Genomic DNA, 26,117 nt, shown 5'->3' with positions numbered 1-26,117 from the left:
CCGTTTAACCTCGCATGATAAGTAGTTTGTAAGTGTTTTGTATGGTATGGATCACCCTAATGGTGGCGACCATACTTGACTTGCAAATTATGAAACAATGGTGGAAGCTCATAAGATAGAATTGCCTTGACTCTCGCCTAAACGGGACAACGCTGAATTCCAATCTTGATCGAATAAAAGGTTGCTAGAATGTTTAACATTTTAGACGAGCTGACAACTCTATTCAATGAATGGTAGCTTTGACTCTCGCCTAAACGGGACACTGATATCAGTTTGTTGAAAACCTTGGAAATTATTTAGGATTGTATGTTTTTGTATTTTCACTTGTCATTCCTACTTGCTATATGCTTATAATTTCTGAATTGTGTATGAATTTATATTGAACCATGTTATTTTCTGTTATTAAGTTGTAGTTTAATTTCGAATCTTCATTGTTGGTCTAACTTGGCTTGTTTATCTAATGAGATAAATCCCTAGTGGATTTTCACCATTAGACATTCATAATAGTGTTAGATCTCGAAAGATAAATATTGTATATGCGACATCTAGCTGTTCATCAATTGATGACACCTTAGACTAGTATTTTTACAATATGAAACAAGAAGATTACATGAATAAGATTACTTTGTCTTTCGCTAATCGAAGCATCGTTGGATTCTTATTTATAAACGAAATTATCCTAATTCCTCTTAGCTTATTCATTTCGAATTAGCTCCATGATATATCATTGGATGAATGGTCTATAAATCATTTCATGTCATTATATTTTCTCTTAAGAAATTAAATGACGCATATGATTATAATCCCGAAATTCTATTCCCAATTGATAAAAATCCTCAATCTTAGAAATCTCCTACTTGTATGGGCAAATCTGACTTAGAGTTTGTATTAGTAGTGGTGGTCCAAGAAAGAATTACTCATTAAATTTGGTTGAATTTAAGTCTTTGACTTTAATTTTAGATTCCAAATAGAAATTTTCTTAAATTTCTAATTCCAGAATACAATACAGTTACACTTTCTCAAGTGTTTAATATCCATCTTTTATTAATGGATTAAAACTGTATGGAATGTGAGTTAGGTATTCTGTGACCAGGATCCACTTGAAGTATTCTAAGAACTCTTTGATGTAACTAAACCTATGTCATCATAGACACTACCACATTTTCTTAATCTATGGCATTTGTATCTTCTTCATAGTGGATTTGACAAGATCAATCTCTGCAAAGAGTTAATATGCCTATATCCACTGAAAGTAGTTCATCTCATTCGAAGATGAATGTACATTCAGGGGTGGATATGAGTTTTTCGTTGTATTCTTAAAACGATAACTCTAGATTATACCTTATGCAAAGAAATTTGAAATGTTTGAAAAATTTCATTAATTTCTAGCAATGGTTAAACACCATTAAGGTAAGTGGTTAAAGATCTTGCGAACTGATAGGGGTGGAGAAATAGTTAGTAGATATGCAGTTCAAAGATCATTAAATTGATTTTTGAATTATATCCAACCTTACCTCCCCAGAAATTTCGAGTTGCATATTGATGATTAGTTACTAGTCGTTGCCTAAATCCTTCTATGGTAATACAATTTCAGAATGATGTAATGGTTGTATACTTAATGTAAATCATTACTAGATTCATGGATGACCTAATCAAAATCTTAAGAAAAGCTAGAACTGTTAACCATGGTTTCTTAGCTATTCTAAGTGATTAGGGGTGGACCATCCCATTGTCAATAGATAAGAAAGTGTTTGTTCAAACAGATACTACTTTTCTAAGAAAATGACTAAGTCTGGAAAACAAGTAGCAAACAAAGGAGATATTTAATTCTTGATTCCAAAAGTGTTCTATCATTTTATATGACATATGATGATCCCACTGCCTCTGTTGTCTTGTCACAACCAAAGAGGTTAATACCATTTAGTTTTCTTCGACATAATTCGCGGTACCTTGTCGTAGTGGGAGAGTTTCTAGGAACTCACCTTCTTATGACTTGGGAGACACTAGTGATTAAAATCCATTGTGAGTTTAAACAAGTAATGGATTGTCAAGATAAGAAACTAAGAAGAAAGCCAATAGAACTATGGTTTAATCCATTCACATGGAATGACCTAAAGTTTTCTATTACAAGGACATAAAAGGAAATTTTCGTTAATAAGTCTATTCTATGGACTTAACAAAACTTCATGTTCCTAGTATTATAGGTTTGAGTTTATCTAAACCTATGGCTTGTGGTATACCTGGTAATTACTTACTCTAATGCAAGCAACTTACTTTAGTAAGATGCTGAAGCATTTTCTTTCTAATGGCAATCTATAGAAGCTTCACAACTTCTTAGGTATAGATTTTATTTATCTAAGGAAAAGTTTCAACTATTCCAGAAAAGATAAAGCCATGAAAGAATTTCTTATATCAACAGTGAGAGGTCTTAGATATGCTTTAGACCAGACACCTGCTGTTGAGTGGGAGTAATGAGTAGGTATCAGATTAAACCAGGAGAAGAACATTGGAAGACAATCAAGTAAATCTTAAGATAAAGAAGAGGAACTATATGTTAGTCTATAAGGGTGTGTTTAAAACTCTTAGACTACACCATATCAGATTTCGAAATTTGCCTATGTGCTAGTAAATCTTTCTGATAAGATGGTGGTTACTCTGGGGGTGGAATAGTGATTTTGGAGAAGTGTAAAAACCTATCTGAAGTCTCTAGGTCTACCAGAAGGGACCGAATGTTAAAGTCAGCAGGAAAGTTACTTATTCAGTCTAAGGAAAGTTCTATACATCTTTGGCACCATTCCAAATTGCCTTAAACTACTAGTGTTAATTTTCTGATTAACCAAAAGTAGTTGCCAAAGGTATAGAATCCAGTATCCCAAGAGAGTAAACATATAGAGAGGAATTTCACATTATCAATGATTTTGTGATTAAAGGAAGAGTAATGGTGGAGAAAAGGTTGTGGTTAATTCAACCTTTCAGATCCTATTACGAGGAGTTTACTACTACTACACTTGATTTGTATATCAAGGTGTTGAGATTATTTGAAACGCACTTTTTGTTTTATATTAGTGCAAGTGGGAGTTTGTTGGGTTTTATGCCCTAAATAAAACTCATTTCAATATAATCAGATTTACTTATTAATATAGATCAGAAATAACATTTAATGTTGCATGGTTCACATGATTTATTTCATGATTATATGTACATAATGTATAAATTCATCTGAAATCCTTTTCACATACTTGATCCTGTTTATTGTGTCGTCAACACATTGGAAAGTAAACATGACTATGTGAATAAAGTTTCCTAGATTTATCAGACACAGGGTTTTACTGATATGATAATCTACAACAAGAGTTTACTTGTATTTGGAGAAATACTATGTTCTTTCCGAACATTGGTTAAAGTAAAGCTCAGGTTGGATGCATGGAGTATGCATCGGAAGGGACCGATATTGAACTTTGACTTAGAGTTATTAAACTTACCGTAATATCTATTCAAGTCAATATCGCCTAGTTGATCCTAGATCAAATGATCTTAATCCAGATATGATTAGGCTCAATCTTGAAAGGCTATTCGTGTTCTTTGATTTGTTAGTTAAGCCTACTTTTAGGTCAGGGTGATACGTACATTTTGGGAACACGGTAGGGCAATTGAGTGGGAGCGCTAACATAAACATGGAATCTATAGCCTCTATCCGGCGAATAGTAAGCAAAGGATGATCTCCTTCGAGCTTGACCAAACGAACATAAATGGTGGAGTACTCATTTCACATTAGCCGAAATATCATTTATACGGGGTCAAGTGTTTTAAGGAATAAATACATTGTAGGGTGTAACGGTAATTTAATCCCTTTACAGTGTAGATCATTCATATAGAGGATCATTGATCAAATTAGGATTATAACAATGGATAACTAATGATGTGTCTATATGGTGGAACATATAGAGCATTCTATATACTGAGAGTGCAATTCTAAGTTCTATGCGTGGATTCAACGAAGAATTAATAAGTTAGTGAATTTTAGTGTTAAATTCTTGATCTACTTATTGGAAGCTCGGTTATATAGACCCATGGTCCCCCCACTAGTTGAGATAATATTGCTTGTAAGACTCATGTAATTGGTTTTGATTAATCAATTATAATTCTCAAATTAGACTATGTCTATTTGTGAATTTTTCACTAAGTAAGGGCGAAATTGTAAAGAAAGAGTTTATAGGGGCATATTTGTTAATTATGATACTTTGTATGGTTCAATTAATAAATATGATAAATGACAATATTATTTAATAATTATTTATAGTTATTAAATAGTTAGAATTGGCATTTAAATGGTTGAATTAGGAAATTGGCATTTTTGAGAAAATCAGATACAAAAGGTGTTAAAATTGCAAAATTGCAAAAAGCAAGGCCCAATCCACTAAGTGTAGGGCCAGCCACTTTTGTAGGAAATTTAAACTGATTTTTTCATTATTTTAATGCCAAATAATTCAAACCTAACCCTAGTGGAATGCTATAAATAGATAGTGAAGGCTTCAGGAAATTTACACTTAAATTTTCTATTTTTCCTTCAGAGAAAAACCTGAGCCTTCTCTCTCCCTATCTTTAGCTGTCACTTCTTCTCTTCCCTCTTGAGAATTTCGAAATCCTTAGTGATTTGAGTAGTGCCCACACACATCAAGTGATACCTCAATCATAGTGAGGAAGATCGTGAAGAAAGATCATCAGCAAAGGAGCTTCAGCATCAAAGATTCAGAGAAAGAGATCCAGGTTCAGATATTGATAATGCTCTGCTACAGAAAGGAATCAAGGGCTAGATATCTGAACGGAAGGAGTCATTATATTCCGCTGCACCCAATGTAAGGTTTCTTAAACTTTATATGTGTTTATTTCATCGTTTTAGAAAGTTCATATTTAGGATGTTAATAAACATACTTGTGAGTAGATCTAAGATCCTGGTAAAATAATTTCCAACATATACTTTACTAGGATCTAGATTTACTAACAAGTATGTTTTTAACATCCTAATATGAATTTCTAAAACGATTAAAATAAACACATAAAAGGTATGAGAAACCTTACAGTGGTTGCAGCAGAATTAAATGACTCCTCCCACTCAGATCTCTAACCCTTGTATCCTTTCTATAGCATAGTATCACCAAGATCTGAGCCCGATTCTCCTTCTTGTTGATTGGATTCTTCACAGTCTTACATATTATGATTGAGGACAAACTTGTTATGTGTGGGCATATACTCAATCACTAATGACTGAATTTATTTTGTGAAGAATGGTTTTCGTATTTCAAAAATTCAAGAGGAAAAGGAAGAAGGAATAGGTCTCACTAGAAAGCTAGGTTTTTAGCTTTGGAAGTATTAGTTGGATAATGAGACCTTAGCTATCCTTTATACTAATTTCCATAGGGTTAAGGTTGATTTATTTAGAAAAAAAAATTTGATAAAAAATGGAGCATAAAACCCTTAAGTGGCCGGCCATGATATGGGCCCCACACAAGTTTGGTTTTTGCCATTTTTCTCAACTATTTTATCTATTCTTCACAAATACCACTTTTTCAACTTCAACCATATAAATGGAAAAATTATTTATTTAATAATTAAAATAATTATCAAATAAAATTGTCATTTATAATATTTATTAATTAGACTCCACAAAGTCTCTTAATTAATAAATTAACCCTAAAATACCAATTCTTCACAATTAAGACATAACATAGTGAAAAATTCATAAACTAAATATAGTCTAATTTTAGAATTAAAATTGATTAATTAAAATCAATTAATTGAGTCTTACAAATAGTTTGTCTCAACTAGTATGGGGACCATGGGCCTATATAACCGAGCTTCCAATAAGAAGATCTAGAATTTACCAAGTAAATTCACTAACTTATTAATTTCCCGTTGAACCACAATAGAACTTGGAATTGCATTCTCAGTTACATAGAACGCTCTATATTTTCCACGATAGAGATACGCTATTAATTATCCATTGTGATAATCCCAATAATCAATGATCCTCTATAGGTGATTTACATTGCATAGGGACAAAATTACCGTTACACCCTTTCAATGTATTTTATCCTTAAAACACTTAGCCACCTAGAAATGATATTTTAGTGAACTAATATAATCACTAAAATGAGTGCTCTATCATTTATCTCTATTTACCCAAGCTCAAAGGAAATCATTGTTTCACTTCTATGTCCGGATAGAAGTTATAGATTTTATATCTATGATTAGCGCTCCCACTCAACTGTACTACCATGTTCCCAAAATGTATGTATCACCCGGACCAAAAGGTAGGCTTAACTAACAAATCAAAGAACATGAATAATACTCTTGAGATCGAACCTAACCATCTCAAGATTGAGATCATTTGATCTAGGATCAACTAGGTGATATTGAATTGAATAGATTTTACGGTAAGATTATCATATCTAGTTCAAGTTCAATATCGGTCCCATTCGATGCATACTACATACATCCAACCCAAGCTTACTTTTACCAATGTCCTAGAAAGGACATAACACTTATCCAAGGTGCAAGTAAACTACGTTGTAGATTATCATATCAATTAAACCCTGTGTACTGATAAATCTAGGAATACATTTAATCACACAATCTTGATTACTTTCCACTGTGTTGACAACACAATAAACAAGAATATCATTGTGATAAGGGTTTGGATGAATTTATTAATCAAATAAGTAAATAGATGATCACATGAACCAAATAACACATTAAACAAGTAATGAAATTAAATCTGTTTCTTTATTGATATTTGAATAGAGAAGATTACATTGAAATAGAGTTTTATTTAGGGCACAAAGCCCAACAAATTATGCATGGAATTTAGATGAGAAAGAAATTCATGAACTGGATTTCCCTATGGCTAATTTGATATACCATTGCTAGGTGGCTTTTGCTAATATTGTTGGGAAGATTCTACATCGTAAATTACATCTCACCCCGTGTAAGCCCATTTTCATTTCAAAGTATTTTAAGTGAGATAAAAGATCTTCCTTGCCTGTATACATCTTCCATACTCTCATTTTGAACTTGGGCGGTAGATCGAGAGCATTGATTTCTAGTGAGAATGGTGAACCTCTTGCCTAGTCAACTTCAAGATCTGTGACTTTATGGCCGGTCAGGCCTTGTACAAGGCTTTTAAGCTGATCTATTTATGCTTGCACAAGTGGATGAACTAGGCCAGCCTGTTGACTAACTTGTATTACACTAGTATCTCTTAGGACTAGACTTGGGATATAGTTGTTTGCATTGTTTGGCTGGACGGTAAGTAGTACCATTTTGCCCGTCTAGTCCTCTTCTGTGGTTCAAATTGTTTCTGAGGTCGTGTACGGTACCTAGTTAGTCGAAAACCGATGTGCCAAGGGGTCTTTGTGTCTGACCAACTTGGTTGAGAGGTTGGCCTGATACCTTCGTTTGAGTATGATTGTTTAGCTGACTATTTACTCTTAAGGGGTAGTCTAGTAAGATCTTCCTATCTACCATTTGGCCCACAGTTTAAACCTGTGGCCTTAGATTGGACAGTTGGCCGATATAAGTCTGTAGAGTATGATCAGCGACATACTCTTCTAACCCATTCTAAGATCTGAAGCGAATACTGGAATCAGTCATTGGTTGCTAACTAGTAACATGATAGGCCCTTTTGATCAGTACGGTGGCCTGCCTAGAGTGGTTGTCAATGGCTGCCTGCTGGGCTCTCATGAATTCCATCTCTTAATCCCTCCACTATATCAACCGTGTAACACCCTAACTAGCATAGGTGTATTACGTTATTTTTAAACATACTGTGCAGCTCGTTGCTAATCAACGAGGTTTATGGAAATCGTGATTAATTAAAATTTTTGCTTTTTAATTAAACTTATAAAATGTTTATACAAAAATACTCGGGATCCCGATTACAAAACATTTTACAATAGTTCACTGACTATACAAATACTTGTCGCCTAGCGGCTAATTACAAAAATAGCCTTGCTGTCCCGAGGATCGTACGCTCCATGCCTAACCGCCCCGACATGTACAATCTTCACCGGCTCGATCTCACAGTCCTTCAGCCTTAGCCTTGCCCTTACCTACACATAAACATAGCACTATGAGTCGACAGACTCAGTAAGAAAAGCATAAATCATAAAAATACATAATCCCGGGTTATGATCAGACGCCCATACCCCTGACCATAACCCTAACTGCTGTGTCCCACACGATACTGAGTCCCGAACGTTCATAAGACGCTAATATTGACAAGTAACAGCCTATACTCGGTACAGTGGTCATACTCCAGCTGCTAGTCCTACTCTAGCATGTACCGATGTGTTACAGTATCAGCCTATACTCGGCACACTGGTCATACTCCGGTAGTCATAGTCATGCTAGCACTTTGTGCCGATGTGATACGTCAAATAGTACAGAACCACCAACCCTAGTATCAGCCTATACTCGGTACACTGGTCATACTCCAGATGCTAGTCCTATTCTAGCTTGTACCGATGTGATACAGTGTCAGCCTATACTCGGTACATTGGTCATACTCCAGCTACTAGTCATACTCTAGCCTGTACCGATGTGACACGGTCGGATGGTTAGAAGCCAACATACATATCTAATGTAATCTAACAGGCTTCCTACATGCACGCTAAACATGTAATACATATGCATACTGTTATACTAATCTTACCTCAATTCCGAATTCAGGTGTGCCGGTCAACCTGACTAGAACGAACTGCACGGCGGTTTACAGGCTCCTAAACCATAACAATCACAACACTATAAGTGATACGCTAAATCACTTTCCGGGGACTTAAACTAGGAACTAAAAGTTTCCCTATCGATAAAAAGCATGGCAATACCCCAAATAACATAAAAACGAGAAAATCTAGGGTTCCTGAAAATCACCCAACCGGCAGACCGGTTGCACAACTGGAATTCCGGTTCTGGAAATTTCAGAACCCCATCCGGAATTCCGGATGCACAACCGGAATTCCGGCTCCTCGCAGGAAACTTTCAAAAATTCACACATTGCTCAAATCAAATCCAATTCACCCCAAACCTTCTAGACCTGTTCTAAATACCCCAAAGAACAAATCCAAAGCACTAAAACAGCCCAGAACACACAGATAATAAAAATGCCATGTGAGCTCCAAGCTTTGAGTTTTAAACTCAAATTTGGCTAAAGCTCACCTACAAGCATCTAAACTTGAATCAAACTACATAATCATGCATTTAGAAACTGCAGAAAACATACACAAACTCAACCAAACTTAACAGCAACTATTTTCAACTTTTCTCTTTGAAAAACCAAAGCTTTTGAACCAAAAATTCTCAAACTAGAACAAGGATAACTAGCATGCATTTCAACCTATCTAATCACATTTAATTCAGCACTTTAAACACAAAAACAACAACAACAACTAACAGCAGCAACAGCATCAAAAACTAGCATGCAACCTATCCACTTTTCTTCAAAAACTTTAAGAACAAAAGCAAGAGACTTACCAAGAGTTGAGACCACAAGAAATTGATAAATCCAGCAAGAAAACACACAAAGAAATCCCCCAATCCCAGATGCTCAAAACCAAAAAGAGAAGAAGGAGAGATAAAGAGATTTTTGCTTTTCTTTTCTAATCTTTCTAACTTTTGAAATAAGAGACAAAATGAAAATTAAACTCTTTCATTCAGCCAACACTTGTCATTTTAAACCATATAATTGACCATTTAAAGTCCACTAAAGGAAAAACTAACATCGGGGCAAAATGATCATTTTGCCCCTTCACACTAAAATAACATAAAGGGCACTAAAGGGGTATTTTGGGAAATTCTAAATTCCCGGCCAATCCCGACATTCGCAATGTCTAATAAACCGTCCCACAATACTAACATACTAAGTTGTGATTTTACTGAGCCAAACACCGCGTTCCATGTTACCGGGCACCGGAAATGCAAAATTATGAAAATCACTAAATGACATAAAATGCATTTTAGAATTCAACAATAATAGTATAAATAATTATTTAAATATCTATAAATAATTTTCCATAATTAAACATAATTAACTGCTAATTTCTAAATTAAACGAAGCGGTCTTTACAACTATTCCCCCCTTAAAAGGATTTCGTTCCCGAAATCTAACCTGAATAACTCTCGATATTAAGCTCTCATATCTGACTCTAGCTCCCAGGTGGCTTCCTCCACCTTGCAGTTCCTCCAGAGTACTTTGACCAATGCTATGGTCTTATTCCGAAGGACTTTATCCTTTCTATCCAGGATCTGCACTGGCTGTTCTTCGTAAGACATATCTGGCTGCAGTTCAAGGCTCTCATAACTGAGTATATGAGAGGGATTTGAAACGTATTTTCTCAGCATAGAGACATGGAATACGTTGTGAACTGCTGATAAAGCTGGAGGCCATGCTAACCGGTATGCCACTTGACCTATCTTCTCGAGAATCTCGAAAGGTCTGGTAAATCTAGGGCATAACTTGCCTCTTTTCCCGAAACGTTTGATCCCCTTCATTGGAGATACTCGTAAAAATACATGGTCCCCTACTCGGAACTCAACATCTCTGCGTTTCGGATCTGCATAACTTTTTTGTCTACTCTGTGAGGCAAGCATTGTAGCTTTTATTTTCTCTATTGCCTCATTAGTCCGCTGCACTGACTCCAGACCTAAGTATTTTCTCTCCCCTGTCTCATCCCAGTGGATGGGAGATCTACACTTCCTACCGTATAACGGTTCATAGGGAGCCATCCCTATCGTATTCTGATAACTGTTGTTGTAAGAAAATTCTATCAACGGTAGATATTTATTCCAAGAGCCTTCAAAATCCATAACACAGGCTCGTAACATGTCCTCCAATATCGGAATTGTCCTTTCGGACTGACCATCTGTCTGAGGATGGAATGCTGTACTAAATTTCAGTTTTGTACCCATTGCTCGTTGCAAACTCTGCCAAAACTTGGAATGCTGTACTAAGCGGTCTTTACAAACCGGCATCTTTGTTCATCAAAGGAAAGATTGATAGCTACTCAGGTATCTTGCTTGTCACGGTGAAGGATGTTATTGTGGCATTGCATTAATCCTAACGCAACTCGCAAGTGCTGAAGTTCAGTATCATCTCCAACTAGCCTTTGAGTGTTTGTGATGGACGGGACTTCAGTGCCAGGAGTGGTCTACTTGGCTGCCATACTAGTATTTCTAGTTTCTTGTACACCTGGAGTGACCGCAGCCAGAGGGGAAGTCACTCCATGGCCTACTGTTGGTGGTTATGTATTAACTTGTTCAGGAGTTATCCCTAGTGGATCTCTTGCGTTTCCAGATGTCTACAAGCTTGGATCTGTCACCATTAGGTTAACTGGATCAGTTTGATCTCCCCTTCAAGTATGTATTTCCATCTTGTATCCTATAAAATGACTTAAGACAAAAAGTTGTTTCATTTCTCTAAATGAAAGCTCCAAAATATTGACCTCTTTTCTAGCCAACGACAATGAGTCTTAATTAAAGCGATTAGATAAAATAAATAGAAGCAAAGAACTGTATGTAAAGAAAACACCAGAGTTTTTAGAGGTTCGGCCCCATGATAGTGGTAATAGTCTACTACTCTTTTGGTTATATTGACTTATAAGAACAAAAAATTCTCTCGCAAAAGCTATTACAAAAGATCTATGAGTAATTCTCTTTTATATCGCTATTTCTCTCTGAATAAATTCGCGTCCCCCAATAAAGAGATGAAGCGACTATTTTATAGGGGCTCATTACATAGGAATGGTTTCCCTTAATCAATAAGAAATAAAAATAAGAAATTAATATGTTTCAAAAATTACAATGAAGGAATTCTGGAAGTATAGGCTGATTGCTTGTATTCTTTGAAGGTATGAACAATCCTACAAAAGTAGGGATTACTTCATGTCATGCAAGCTAGGAGATATCAATGATCACTACTAAAATTGCCAACTCACATTTCCTGGCTGGTGCATGCGAGTTGATCACAGAATCGAGCTGGTCAGATGTCCCTTGATGACTTTGTCCGAACATCCTGCTATGTATGTACAACTTGGACCTTCATATCATTCCTTGTGGGCTGCTAGGTGTAAAACTATCCACCCAGATTGAGGAATGCAAGACACGTGTCATCAAGCTAGATGACACGTTATTGTGCAAAAAATAAGATAACATATTGTATTGTATATGTAAAAATAAAAATATTATAATTATATTGTATATTTTTTATGTATTGTATATATATTCAATATTTTGAACTAATAGTTCTGTTCAATATTGTGAATAAGAATTAGATAGGAGAGTCATTACAAGAAAATTACCCTATCTCGGCGGATAAGAACTCATGAGATAGACCTATCTCAACAATTATCAACCGTTGAGGATTTGACCGTCGACATAGAGATGATGACCTATATCTACGATTGGTAATTGCTGAGATAGGGTACCCTATCTTGGCAGTTCAAAATATAACCAGTGAGATAGGTGTGCCAAATGCTCAAATATATGTGCAATGTCAACGTTGGAACCCCCAAGATAGCGTAGCAATCTTGGCGATTCCTTTTGAACCGTCGAGATTGCTACACTATCTTTGTGGTTAAGAACCCATAAGATAGGTTAATGATTGCAGTTTCTTAACAACTGCCGTAATTGATTTTAGAAGGAAAAAAGTATTTTCTTTTTCTAAAAAATTTTCCCAACATTAGTATTCATGATATATACAATATATTTCATAAAATTCATAATATATGAATTTACATAAGTTTTGTTAATGGTTATAAGTATGACAACTATATGCTCTCACTATAAATTTAGGTAAAGATTATACTTGGTGGTAAAAAAAAAAAACAAAAGTAAAACTATACTAGAAAATACTTTGTATAGTAGTTGACCCATTCTTCAATATAAGAGTAAATTAATAAGTTTCTTGATAATTAAAATTAATCAAATTTAAAAGAATATGTTAATTACTTACGTGTTTCGAAAGATATTCTTTTAGATCTTTTGTCATAGTTAAATCTCTCATAAACTGCATAACATAAAAACAACACACAATGTCATTAGGTTGCCTAAGACCTACATATAATATATTGTGTCAATATTTGATTTATACATAAAAAAAAATGATCAAATGAAATACTTGTCAATTTCAGCGTCATATTTTCTTACTCTTTTCTCTTGAATGGCCTTAACAATGAATAAAATTTCAATTTGATAATATAATGATTTATTAACATCGTAAGATTTACCCAATCTGGAAACTAACATAGTTTATGCCTCCATAATTAAAGCATAGGAATAATTAAATAAGTAAAAGGTAGAACTATGCAAATGCATTTGTATAATATTGGCAATTAAATCTAGTATATATGTTTTATTTATAAAAACTTACAAAATATGGAATTATACCTTAGTTCCCTATGAACCTTGAACCACGGTGGATGCTGCACTACTTTCAAGACCTTCAATTGTATCAATCATAGAAGAATTACTCGAATCTCTTTGACTATCATTAACATAAGCAATATTCCTTCCTGATATCGGTATGCTCTCTACAAGCAGGGCACTTTACCCACTAATCGTGAACTTTGTTATCTCAAAGTATTCTCTGTTCAGTCGGTGCAAATAAACATATTGAAATGATATAAAAAAAAATAATCAAATCAAATTTAGCTTAGCATGGGCAGTAGATTCTGTAAAATGAATACAGAAATTTTTACACTTGGTCAACTGTCTAACATTTAATATCTTTCACTATAAAAATATTTCACTGCTATTGCAAACGAGAAAAATTAAAGGATCGAAAGAACATTCATTTACGGCATGTAATATGCTCACATTGGAAAACTATCTTTTTAGTGCTCAAAGTCTCTTAACAAATTGAGCACGATTCATCAACTTTAAGGTATGCTTTCACTTTTCTGTTCAGTGTTAGCTGAAGAAGAAGCTGCTGCTGCCTCTTCAGTTAGCGGTGACCTCATTGGATTTTCTAATGGAGAGTTTAGTTTAGCTTACACAAAACCTTGGTTTGTTTTGAAGCCAATTAGGAATTAGCCTAGCCAATTTGAAGAAAATTTTGTATATAGAAAAGTAAATTAGAATAAGGGACTTAGCCTATTATTGTTTACTATTGCAATTTGCTAGAGGTAGATTAATGAAAAATATTAGGACATGAGCACTGATTATATGGAAGCACAAGAAATGTAAAAATTAGGCACCCACAAATCTATCAACCTTTGAGCCTGACATTAATTATTAAAATACCCAATACTTCATAATGGTAACAAGTGCAAGGCCATAAACTTGTCACTAGAGTACTGAACGCTAGCCGAAGGTAACTCTTCTTTAGTTAAGGCATAAAAGGATTTATCATTTTCATCCACTTCTAAGTGCAACCTTGTAGTAGTCATCTTGATCTCATCGTGAGCATGCAGAGCTTGTGCTTGAGAAATAGCCAAAGCCCTCGCATGAGCGAACTCCTTTCTCATGCCCTTAACCAGGTACAAGAATAAAAACAATTAGATATGAATAGTTGAATACAATAATATAACTTGAGCATCCTGTAAAATCTGAGATAGAGCTGTTAAGTTGTTAGAATCTGTTTAGGTTAGTTATTAGTTAGTTGTAGGATTGGGAGTTGGTTATGACAGCTATAACCAACATCAGCTACTATAAGTAGCATAAATGTATCAGTATTTTTCTTTGAGCATTGAATAATAGAGTCAGTTCTTCTCCTCCGTTTTCTCTTTCTTCTTTCTGTTATGGATTTGTGAAATGGTATCAGAGCCGCCATTGTTGGTTGGGCTTCATCTTCATCTTCTTTCCTGTTCATTGATTTCTTGTTTCTTCTTCAATGGCACGTGGTGGAGGAGCTCAAACTCGAACTAATCGTCATGCTGCTAATGCATCAAACGATTCGAACAGATACTCTGTTCTTGGAGAGAACTCAAGATCCAGCACTGCCAATGACACATCGAATCCTTTCTTCCTTTCGAATGGTGATAATCCAGCTGCAGTTCTTCTGCCAAAGATCTTGACAAGGAGCGAAAATTACAGTACTTGGAGAAGGTCTATGATGATTGCTCTTGTTGCTAGAAACAAAATGAAGTTCGTCAATGGCAAGCTTCCACAGCCAGATGAGGAACATGAAGATTTTGATGCTTGGTGCAGATGTAACAGTATTGTAATTTCGTGGATACTTCATGCGATTTCTGGAGAGATAGCTGATAGCATTATGTATCTTGATAATGCAGCTGAGATTTGGTCTGAGTTACATAAGAGATTCAATGAAAAGAATGCTCCGAGAATTTTTGAGGCAAAGAAGACTATGCAGAACCTTGTGCAGGGTTCAAGCAGTTTGACTAGCTATTTTACTAGATTGAAATCGTTGTGGGATCAGATTCGTGAGCTTAGACCACAACCTATTTGTAGTTGTGGTGCTATGAAGGTCATACTCGAACAACAGGAGGAGGATCGACTTCTTGAGTTCTTGGTTGGTTTGAACGATTCTTTCAGCAATGTGAGATCACAGATATTGATGAGAGATCCTCTTCCTACTGTGAACAAAGCTTATGCTTCGGTTGTTCTAGAAGAAAGGCAAAGGAATTTCACTTCTGGACCTGTTTGATCCACTGCTTCGAGTGATACTGAAAATTCCTCAAATGCTACTGGTGCTAGACAATTTGCTGGTGCAGTTCAACCATTTCGATCAAAGTTCAATTGCACACATTGTGGAATGAATGGACACACTATAGATCGTTGTTTTAGATTGATTGGATATCCACCTGGGCATAAACTTCATGGAAAATTTCCAAACCGAAATGCCAAAGGAAATCCAAATAAGTCTGGTTCAGCATCTGCTAATTTCACTGGTGTAGATGATGAGAAGACAGAAAATAATACAGGAGAAAAGGATCTGGTGTCCAGCTTATCTAATGTTCAGTGTCAAAAACTCATGGCCCTCCTTGCTGAGAAAACTGCAGAGAAGACAACCACTTCTGTTCCTGATGAGCAGCCAGTTGTGTCACATTTCGTTGGTAAGAATTTTCGTGCTCATAATTCCAAATGGATCATTGATACAGGTGCTACACACCATGTGTGCCCTGATATCAACTTATTCTCTAAAACTTACAAGGATTCTAATCTTAAAACTGTTTTGTTACCAACTGGTTTGCATGTCAAAATTCCTTGTGTTGGAACTGTTGTTTTATCTAATAACCTTGTCCTTGAAAATGTCTTATATGTGCCTAACTTCTAATGCAATCTGTTATCTGTTGATTCATTGACAGCTACAGCTAATTGCTTTTTTATTTTCACTCATGACAATTGTGTTATTCAGGACAATGTCAAGAACAAGATGATTGGGATGGGTGAAAAATGTGGCAGCCTCTATTACTTGAATTCTAATCATTTTCATGATTCTATTTCTGTGTTTTATTCATTTTCTAATACTACAATAACAAATGATACCATTTGGCACTATAGAATGGGTCATCCTTCTTGTGTAAAAGCTCATTCATCGAATAAAGATTTGAGTTTTCATTTCAATTCCAATTCTAATTCTCATTTTCATTGTTCCATATGCCACTATGCCAAACAAAGGAAATTACCATTCATTCCAATCATAACATTGCCAAGAATTGCTTTGATCTTATCCATGTTGATATATGGGGTTCCTATAGCACTCTAACTGTTGAAGGGTATAGATATTTTATTACAATTGTTGATGATTGTTCTAGGTTTACTTGGATCAATCTCATCAAACATATGTCTGATGCCCAATCTATTATTCCCCATTTCATTCAACTTGTTAAGACTCAATTTGGTAAAGTCATTAAAGGTTTTAGATCGGATAATGCTAAGGAATTACAATTCAATGATTTGTTTTCCAAATTAGGGATTATACACTATCATTCATGTGTCCAAAGGCCACAACAAAATTCTGTGGTTGAAAGGAAACATCAACATCTTCTCAATGTTGCTAGAGCCCTCTTGTTTCAATCTCATGTTCCTTTATGTTATTGGGGAGATTGTATAACCACAGTTGCTTATTTGATTAATAGGACACCTACTCCTAATTTGAAAAACAAATCCTCCTTTGCTATCATTCACTCTAAACCAGCAGCATATGCTCATTTAAAAACATTTGGTTTTCTTGCTTATGCATCTACTTTGAGTCAATCAAGATCAAAATTTCATCCTAGAGCTATTTCTTGTGTTTTTCTTGACTATCCACCAGGCATGAAAGCTTATAAGCTCCTGGATTTGAACACAAACCAGATTTTTTACTCAAGAGATGTTCAGCTCTATGAACATATTTTTCCTTTTATTAAAACTGAACATTTACCTGCTGCCTATGATCAGTTTTTCTCTGAAATGCCAACTCATACTCAGTTAGTTTCTACTTGTCCTGAGCCTAGTTGTGAACCTAATATTACACATGCACAGAGCTTTCCTGAGCCTGTTATGCATCCTGAACAGGTTCTCACTTCTGATATAAACACTGAGCAGGTCCTTAATTCCATTCTGCATAATGAACAGTTTTTCTCTACTCCTGAATCTGATTCAAACCAGGTTCACATCCCTTCTATTGTTACTAGAACAGGAAGACAAACACATAAGCCATCATATTTGAATGAATATCATTGTTATCTTGCTACTAATGCTTTTGCTTCCTCTTTTCATGGCAAATCAAAGACACCTTACCCCTTATCTGTTGTGTTATCTATCACAGGTTGTCTCCTGCCTTTCGAGCAACTGTTATGGCCATTTCGAGTTACTTTGAGCGTGAATTTTTTAGTCAAGCACATGGCATACCCGAATGGGATAATGTCATGGACAATGAGATAGATGCTCTTGAAAGGAATGACACTTGGATTGTGGTTTCTTTACCTGAAGGGCAACATGTTATTGGTTGCAAATGGGTTTACAAAATCAAACACAATGCTGATGGGATTGTTGAGAGATTGAAGGCTCGGTTGGTTGCCAAGGGGTACAACCAACAGGAGGGGATTGATTACACTGATACATTTGCTCCTGTTACTAAGCTTGTGACTGTTAAATGTGTCATTGCTCTTGCTGCAATTAAGGGTTGGCACTTGCATCAGTTGGATGTAAACAATGCTTTTTTGCATGGTGATCTCAAGGAGGATGTTAATATGACTCTTCCTCAAGGTTACAAACCTAAGGGGGAGCTTCCTCACAATCCTGTATGCAAGCTAAAGAAATCACTATATGGTTTAAAGCAGGCTTCAAGGCAATGGTTTGCTAAATTCTCCACTGCCTTGTTTGATGAGGGATTTAATCACTCGGCTACAGACCATTCATTGTTCATTAACCATTTTGGTAGCCATTTCATATTCTTGTTGGTCTATGTTGATGATGTAATACTTGTTAGCAATGATCTTCAAGAATTGGAAGCTCTAAAAATCAAATTAAATGCCCGATTCAAACTGAAAGATTTAAGAAATCTTAAGTACTTCTTGGGGCTTGAAATAGCTAGATCACACAAGGGCATATTTGTGTCACAAAGACCATATGCATTACAGCTTCTTGAAGACTTGGGACACCTTGGATGCAAGCCTATGAACATACCTATGGAAGCCAATCTCAAGCATGGACAAAATGACAAAGAGAAGTTGGCAGACCCGACTCTATACAGAAGGATAGTTGGAAAACTACAATATTTGACTATTACAAGGCCAGATATCTCATACTCAGTAAATAAGCTGAGTCAATTTCTTGATGTGCCAAGACTTAGTCACATGAATGTTGCTTTTAGGGTCCTACATTTTGTGAAAGCCACATTTATTTTCCTGCTGAATCTGAAGTTCAGTTGAAAGCTTACACGGATTCGGACTGGGCTGCTTGCCCTGACACGAGGAGATTAACAACTAGTTTCTGCATTTTCTTAGGGGACTCTATCATTTCATGGAGAAGCAAAAAGCAGCATACGGTTTCGAGATCCTCAGCAGAAGCTGAGTACAGAGCAATGGCCAATACGACATGTGAGGTGGTTTGGTTGCTATCGATCTTAAAGGAGCTCAATGTTGATCATGAAGGACCAACATTGTTGTTTTGTGATAATAAATCAGCTAAACACATTGCAGCAAACCCTGTTTTCCATGAGAGAACAAAGCATATAGAGATAGATTGTCACTTGATAAGAGAGAAGGTCCAAGCTGGAGTTATCAAGACAGTTCATGTGGCTTCCAAAGAGCAGCTAGCTGATATACTAACCAAACCTTTGTTCCCTAATCAGTTCAATTACATTAAAGGCAAGATGGGATTGAAAAACATATATTGTCCATCTTGAGGGGGAGTGTTAAGTTGTTAGAATCTGTTTTGGATAGTTATTAGTTAGTTGTAGGATTGGGAGTTGGTGATGACAGCTATAACCAACATCAGCTACTCTAAGTAGCATAACTGTATCTGTATTTTTCTTTGAGCATTGAATAATAGATTCAGCTCTTCTCCTCTGTTTTCTCTTTCTTCTTTCTGTTATGGATTCGTGAAAAGAGCAAGCAACCAAACAAAATGATCGTATAAAAAATGTTACAATAAAATAGAAAAAATCTAGTAGAATTAGTCAACCAAAGATGAGACTTTGTCATAAGTAGCTTCCACTAACAAAAGGATTGGTAATGCAATACCTCAAGAATGTGTAGGTGTTTACTTGCTGCTGACATACCATCTCTTCCCAAGTGAGTCTTGCAATAACTCTTTATAACTCCAAGAACAACCTCTAATTCAGACAGAGATTTTGAAACTTATCAATTCAAATCCAAAAACAACAATGCAGAGAAGATAAGTTTTAAATAATTGGCACAATTTTGTCCATTAAAATGTCAGGTTTAATCAGTAGCTGGCAGAGTTAGCAAAAGAAACTGATAATATATATATAATTTATAAAATATAATAGATAATATACTATATAGGAAAATAGTAATCGTTCCACTTCACATTTTCCTTCAAATCATCAGGAACAACTTATTTCATAAGTGAAGAAGAAGAAGAAAAAAGTACCTGAGCTTCCAGAGCTTTGCCAAAATGATCGAAGGCATCCTCAAGCTGATGCTCTATAACATTCCACGATAAACCTCCCACGAATATTCTGTAATCCTGCTTCGCAACCATTATTAACACTTCTGCTCCCTCTAAATTTCCTTGTGATACACAAACCCACATTATGAATTAGTGAAACCCACCATAGAATAAAAGAGAGAAGAAATTTTAAGAAACGCAAAATAAATATAGATACAGCTAGCCCCAAAAGCTTGGTTCACAGTACCACTAAACAAAAAACAAATTCAAGCCAAAAAAAATTACCAATTTTTGTGGAAGGATAGGTGCTAGGGATTTCAATACTTATAAGAGGAGCTCCGCGATGGACGATCACCCATTCTCATGCGGTGGACGGAGGGATTCGGTGGTCCATGGTGATGGAGGTGGAGGAGCGGCTGGGAGAAGAGCGTGCGGCTCGGATCGTATGGCTGGGGAAGGAGAAGAAGAAAGGTGGGGCGTGGGTTCGTGTGGCTGGGTAAGAACAAGAAGAAAGGTCGGGAAATATGGGTTCGTGTGTTGCTAGATAGGTTTTAAGTTTTGAGTTTTTTTTTTCTTAAAAAAAATGGAGACCCAATGTCGGTGGTTCCTTACCTATCTCGACGGTTCGTAAGCTAGATAGTACTGTATCTCAACGGTTCGTAAGGGAAATTTGGATCTCAAAATAAATTTTTGTCTTAAATAAAAATACTAATCTCGGCAGTTCCATGTGTAACTGTCGAGATTAAAATCAATATCGGCAGTTACATAAGGAACAGTCGAAATTAGAGTGATGAGATAAACCAATTTTCTAGTAGTGAGTATTAAAATAAATGTTTGGAAATTAATTTCTGAAAAATTACTTTATAAATAAAAATTTAGAAATTCATTCCATTTTTTATCATTTTTTATTTTTAATTTATTCATTTATTTTTATTTTTTTAGTAGCTAGTAAATAATTAGTTAAAACTACTTAACATGTTACTAATTTTTATTCCTAATCCTATTTTTATTAGGCTAATTAGGATTTTTATCTCTTAAACTTTAACATGTACCAAATCATACCCCTGAACTTTTCTGAGCATTAAAAATTTTCCCTGAACTATTGAGATTGTTAGATTTAAGGACTTTTATTTAATTTCATTTAATTTTACTATTTAAGTTAATTTTTTATGTACTAAACCATGCTCCCTAGACTTTGATGTCTACCAAATTATACCCCTCGAACTTTGACATATACTAAATTATGCTCCCTGAACTTTCATCCATCTTAGATTTTTTTTTTTACTAAAATTAGACAAAAGTCCTTAAATCCAACAATCTCAATAGTTCAGGGGACATTTTGAACGACCTTAAAAATTTAGGGGGCATGATTTAGTACATGTCAAAGTTCGGGGGTAAAAATCCTAATTAGCATTTTTATTACTGTTATCCAAGTTATCATTAATAGGACACGTAGCATGATCGGAGAAAAGGATATACCTACAACAAGAATTATTCGAGGTAACCAAGAAAGGGAATGTCTCGTGGACTTGGAAGGTAATGAAAGGCGATGGCCTCTGGTAGTATCTTCTCTTTATTAAGAACCCGAAAGGCGATAAAGGTTTTAAAGACGTCGGCCACGTAAGCGCCTTACAAATATCACTCCATAGACGATTACACCTTTTTCTGACATAGGATCAAATTCTGTCCCCCACGCCAGATCATGGTAATGCGAAATCGCACCCTCAAATATACTTTTTGCCCAACGGCCTAGTTAGAGTGTATTTTGCAAAGGAGAGACCTTTGCGCAACACGTGTCCAGAATTGTACAGAACTCCTTGCAAACAGCTGTACACCACACGATGAAGAAGGTTCTTACCAACCGATAGTCAAATCGTCCTTTTTCAATAATGACTTTAGTAGCGTATGGAGTACAAAGTCCAAGAGGGGTAAAAGGGAATGCCCTTTACCCCATGACTGCCTATAAATAGTCCCATTTTTCTTGACGCAAGGGGTGAACAATAATTTCACTTACAGTCACTCTGCAAAAATTCCAACAAAGTTCTCTCAAGAGAAGCAAAGTAGTCTTTTTAGTAGCTATTTCGTAATCTCATAAACATTTGCCCAATGAGGCCAATGCTATGGACTCGTAGACTAAGGATAGCTAACGCTTGAACCACGTAAAAATATGTACATTTATCATTTGTTATTTCCTATTTTCTTTATGCTTTAAATACATTTGGTTTCTCGAAAAACTCTATAAACATTTTGGTGCTTTCATTGAGAGTTGAAAGAAGCTTGGTAGTGTTCATTGTCCTTTGATCATGGTAAAGACGCGAAAGGCAGCTGGCAAAGGAACTCTATTAAACACGGTCATGGAGGAGGTACCTCTCGTGCAACCAACACACAGGTGGACAATGATGGAGAAGGCGTAGCTGCTACGTAAAACTATGAGAGGGACACCACTATTTAGAATCATGAAAAGAATATCGAGAATGTCGTAGAGAGACATGGTGATGGCCACAATATAGAGGATTATGATGAGGACGATGACGATGACTACTATAAAGATGGATATTATAAAGATGGTAAGTATTATGAACAGGACCCTAGTCTGGTGCAAGTAACAGCAGAGTTGGAGGCTACACAAGCAGCCCTAGAAAAGCAACAAAGGCTTATTGCCAAGATGAAAGCAACCATGGAGCAACTTTAGAGCATGTTTGATGGTTTGACTAGGACGGATGGAGAACAATCTGTAGAAGTAGTGACTGAAGAGCGAGTTCGTGAGCAAACTAACACTCGAACTTCAGACCCTCGCATAGACAAGGGTAAGGGCAAAGTGGGTGAACCCTCACAAAAAACTATTGGGTTTTGTGCCCTAAATAAAACCCATTTCAATATAATCAGATTTACAAATTAATAAAGATTAGAACTCATTTTATGTTGCATGGTTCACATGATTTATTTCATGATTATATTTAATATATAAATTCTATTAAGTCCAGAACATATGTATTTTTTCGTGATTATAGTGTTGTCAGCATAGTGGAATATAATCATGACTAAATCTTCAAAAGTTTAATTCCCTGATTTGTCAGTTCACTGGATTTAGACTGGTATCATAATCAGTGATAGGTATACTTACAACTTGGATTAGTGTTATGTCCTTTCCAAGGTATTGGCAAAGTTTACCAGTATCAGATTTATGGAGTATACATTAGAAGGGACCAATATTGAACTTGGATTAGATATGATAAATTTACCGTAATATATATTCAATTCAATATCACCTAGTTGATCCTAGATCAAATGATCTTAATTCTGACATGATTAGGTTTGATCTCAAGAGTTTTATTTGTGTTCTTTGATTTGTTAGTTAAGCCTACTTTTTGGTCTGGGTGATACGTACATTTTGGGAACATGGGAGCACAATTGAGTGGGAGCGCTAATCATAGATGTGGAATCTATAACTTCTATCCGGACATAGAAGTAAAACGATGATTTCCTTCGAGCTAGGCTAAATAGAAATAAATGATAGAGCGCTCATTTTAGTCATTATATTAGTTCACTAAAATATCATTTATAGGTGACCAAGTGTTTTAAAGATAAAATACATTGAAAGGGTGTAATCGTAATTTTATCCCTATGCAATGTAGATCATTTATAGAGGATCATTCATTATTGGGATTATAACAATGGATAATTAATAGCGTATCTATATCGTAGAATGTTGGAAATATTTTATCAGGATCTAGATTTACTAACAAGTATGTTTCATTAACATCCTAATATGAATTCTAAAACAATGAAATAAACACATATAAAGTTTAGGAAACCTTACATTGGGTGCAGCGTAATATAATGACTCCTTCCGTTCAGATCTCTAGCCCTTGATTCCTTTTGGTAGCAGAGCATCACCAAGATCTGAACCTGGATATCTTTCTCTCCTTCCTTTAGTCTGATTCTCCTTCTTGTTGATTGGATTCTTCACAATCTTCCACACTATGATTGAGATACCACTTGATGGGTGTGGGCACTCACTCTATCACTCAAGGCTGAATAATTGAAGAAGAAAAGAGAGGTAGAGAGTGGCGGCTAGGGTATAGGTAGAAGGCTTAGAATTTTTTTTTTCTGAAGGAATGAGATCCATCATCTTTTTCCTAAAGCCATCACTACCTATTTATAGGTAACCACCTAGGTTTAGGCTAGAATTATTTGGTATTAAAATAATAGAAAAATAAATGGCAAAATACACTAAGTGTGGCCGGCCATGGATTGTGGACTGGGCCCACTTTGCAATTTTACCATTTTGTCATTTTTTCATCCCATTTTCTCAAAAACGCCAATTTTCCAATTTAACCACTTAAATGCAAATTCCAATTATTTAATAACTAAAAATTAATTATTAAATAATATTGTCATTTAATATATTTATTAATTAGACATATAAAGTCTCTTAATTAAAAAATAAAACCTAGAATCTCTTTTCTTCACAATTTCGCCCTTGCTTAGTGAAAATTCATAAACTAGACATAGTCTAATTTTAGAATTATAATGATTAATTAAAATCAATTATCTGAGTCTTACAAGCAGTATGGTCTCAACTAGTATGAGGACCATGGGCCTATATAACCGAGCTTCCAATAAGCAGATCAAGAATTTACCAAGTAAATCCACTAACTTATTAATTCCTTGTTGAATCCACACATAGAACATAGAATTCCACTCTCAGTCATATAGAACGCTCTATATGTTCCACGATATAGATACGCTATAAATTATCCATTGTCATAATCCTAATTTGATCAATGATCCTCTACTAGATGATCTACATTGTATAGGGACTAAATTACCGTTACACCCTTCAATGTATTCTATCCTTAAAACACTTAGCTCCGTATAAATGATATTTCAGCGAAGTGAAATGAGTACTCAACCATTTATCTTTGTTTAGCTAAGCTTGAAGCAAATCATCTTTTCACTTCTAAATACATATCAAAGTTATAGATTCCATATCTATGTTTAGCGCTCCCACTCAATTATACTATCATGTTTCCAAAATGTACGTATCACCCTGACCCAAAATTAGGCTTAACTAACAAATCAAAGAACATGTATAATACTCTTGAGATCGAACCTAATCATATCAGGATTAAGATCATTTGATCTAGGATCAACTAGGTGATATTGAATTGAATAGATATTACGGTAAATTTAACATATCTAATCAAAGTTTAATATCGGTCCCTTCCGATGTATACTCCATACATCCGATACTAGTAAACTTTGCCAATGCCCTGGAAAGGACATAACACTTATCCAAGGTGTAAGCATACCTATCGCTGATTATCATGCTAGTCTAAATCCAGCGAACTGATAAATCAGGGAATTAAACTTTCAAACATATAATCAAGATTATATTCTACTGTGCTGACAACACTATAATCATTAACAAATACATATGTTCTTGACTGAATAGAATTTATACATTATATATAATCATGAAATAAATCATGTGAACCATGCAACATAAAATGTTATTTTTGATCTTTATTAACCAGTAAATCTGATTATATTTAAATGGGTTTTATTTAGGGCACAAAACCCAACAAACTCCCACTTGCACTAATTAATATAACACAAAAAGTGTATTTCAAATAATCTCAACACCTTGATATACAAATTAAGTGTAGTGTGTAGTATATTTTCCGTAACATGATCTGACAGGTTGTATTCAACACAACCTTTCCTCCACCATTACATTTCCTTAATTACAAAATCCTTGATATTGTGAAATTTCTCTCTATATGTCCACTCTCTTGGGATACTGGATTCTTTACTATTGGCAACTACTTTTGTGTTAATCAAGAAGTAACACTAGTAATTAAGAAATGTTGGAACAATGCCAAAAATGTATAGAACTTTCCCTAGACTGAATAAGTACCTTTCCTGCAACTTTAACATTCAGTCTCTCTGTGGTAGACTTAGAGACTTTAGATAAGTTTTTAAACTTCTCCAAAATCACTAGTCCACCCCAAGAGTAATCACCATCTCATCAACAGACTTTC

General features: G+C 35.2%; 1 long non-coding RNA gene across 4 annotated transcripts; it reads right to left on the bottom strand.

Moving 5' to 3' along the window:
- Window positions 1–5,634: 5,634 nt before the first annotated feature.
- LOC115717450 (uncharacterized) lies at window positions 5,635–21,073 on the bottom strand. Of its 4 annotated transcripts, none has more exons than XR_009687893.1 (6): window positions 20,356–20,810; window positions 20,053–20,183; window positions 19,680–19,771; window positions 13,438–13,636; window positions 13,004–13,057; window positions 5,635–8,108 (listed from the first exon to the last, which is right to left on the bottom strand). It is a non-coding gene; the product is annotated as an uncharacterized LOC115717450 (long non-coding RNA). The 4 variants fall into 4 exon arrangements; XR_004011757.2 differs by having other exon boundaries at window positions 5,636–8,108; window positions 20,053–20,192; window positions 20,356–20,808; XR_009687894.1 differs by having other exon boundaries at window positions 5,640–8,108; window positions 13,438–14,519; window positions 20,053–20,192; window positions 20,356–21,073.
- Window positions 21,074–26,117: the final 5,044 nt, after the last annotated feature.

This window comes from Cannabis sativa, chromosome 5 (genome assembly GCF_029168945.1).
Source record: "Cannabis sativa cultivar Pink pepper isolate KNU-18-1 chromosome 5, ASM2916894v1, whole genome shotgun sequence".
In the NCBI taxonomy this organism is placed as follows: domain Eukaryota; kingdom Viridiplantae; phylum Streptophyta; class Magnoliopsida; order Rosales; family Cannabaceae; genus Cannabis; species Cannabis sativa.
Note: the sequence above shows the minus strand (reverse complement) of the source record. Positions and strands in the feature narration are given on the sequence as shown.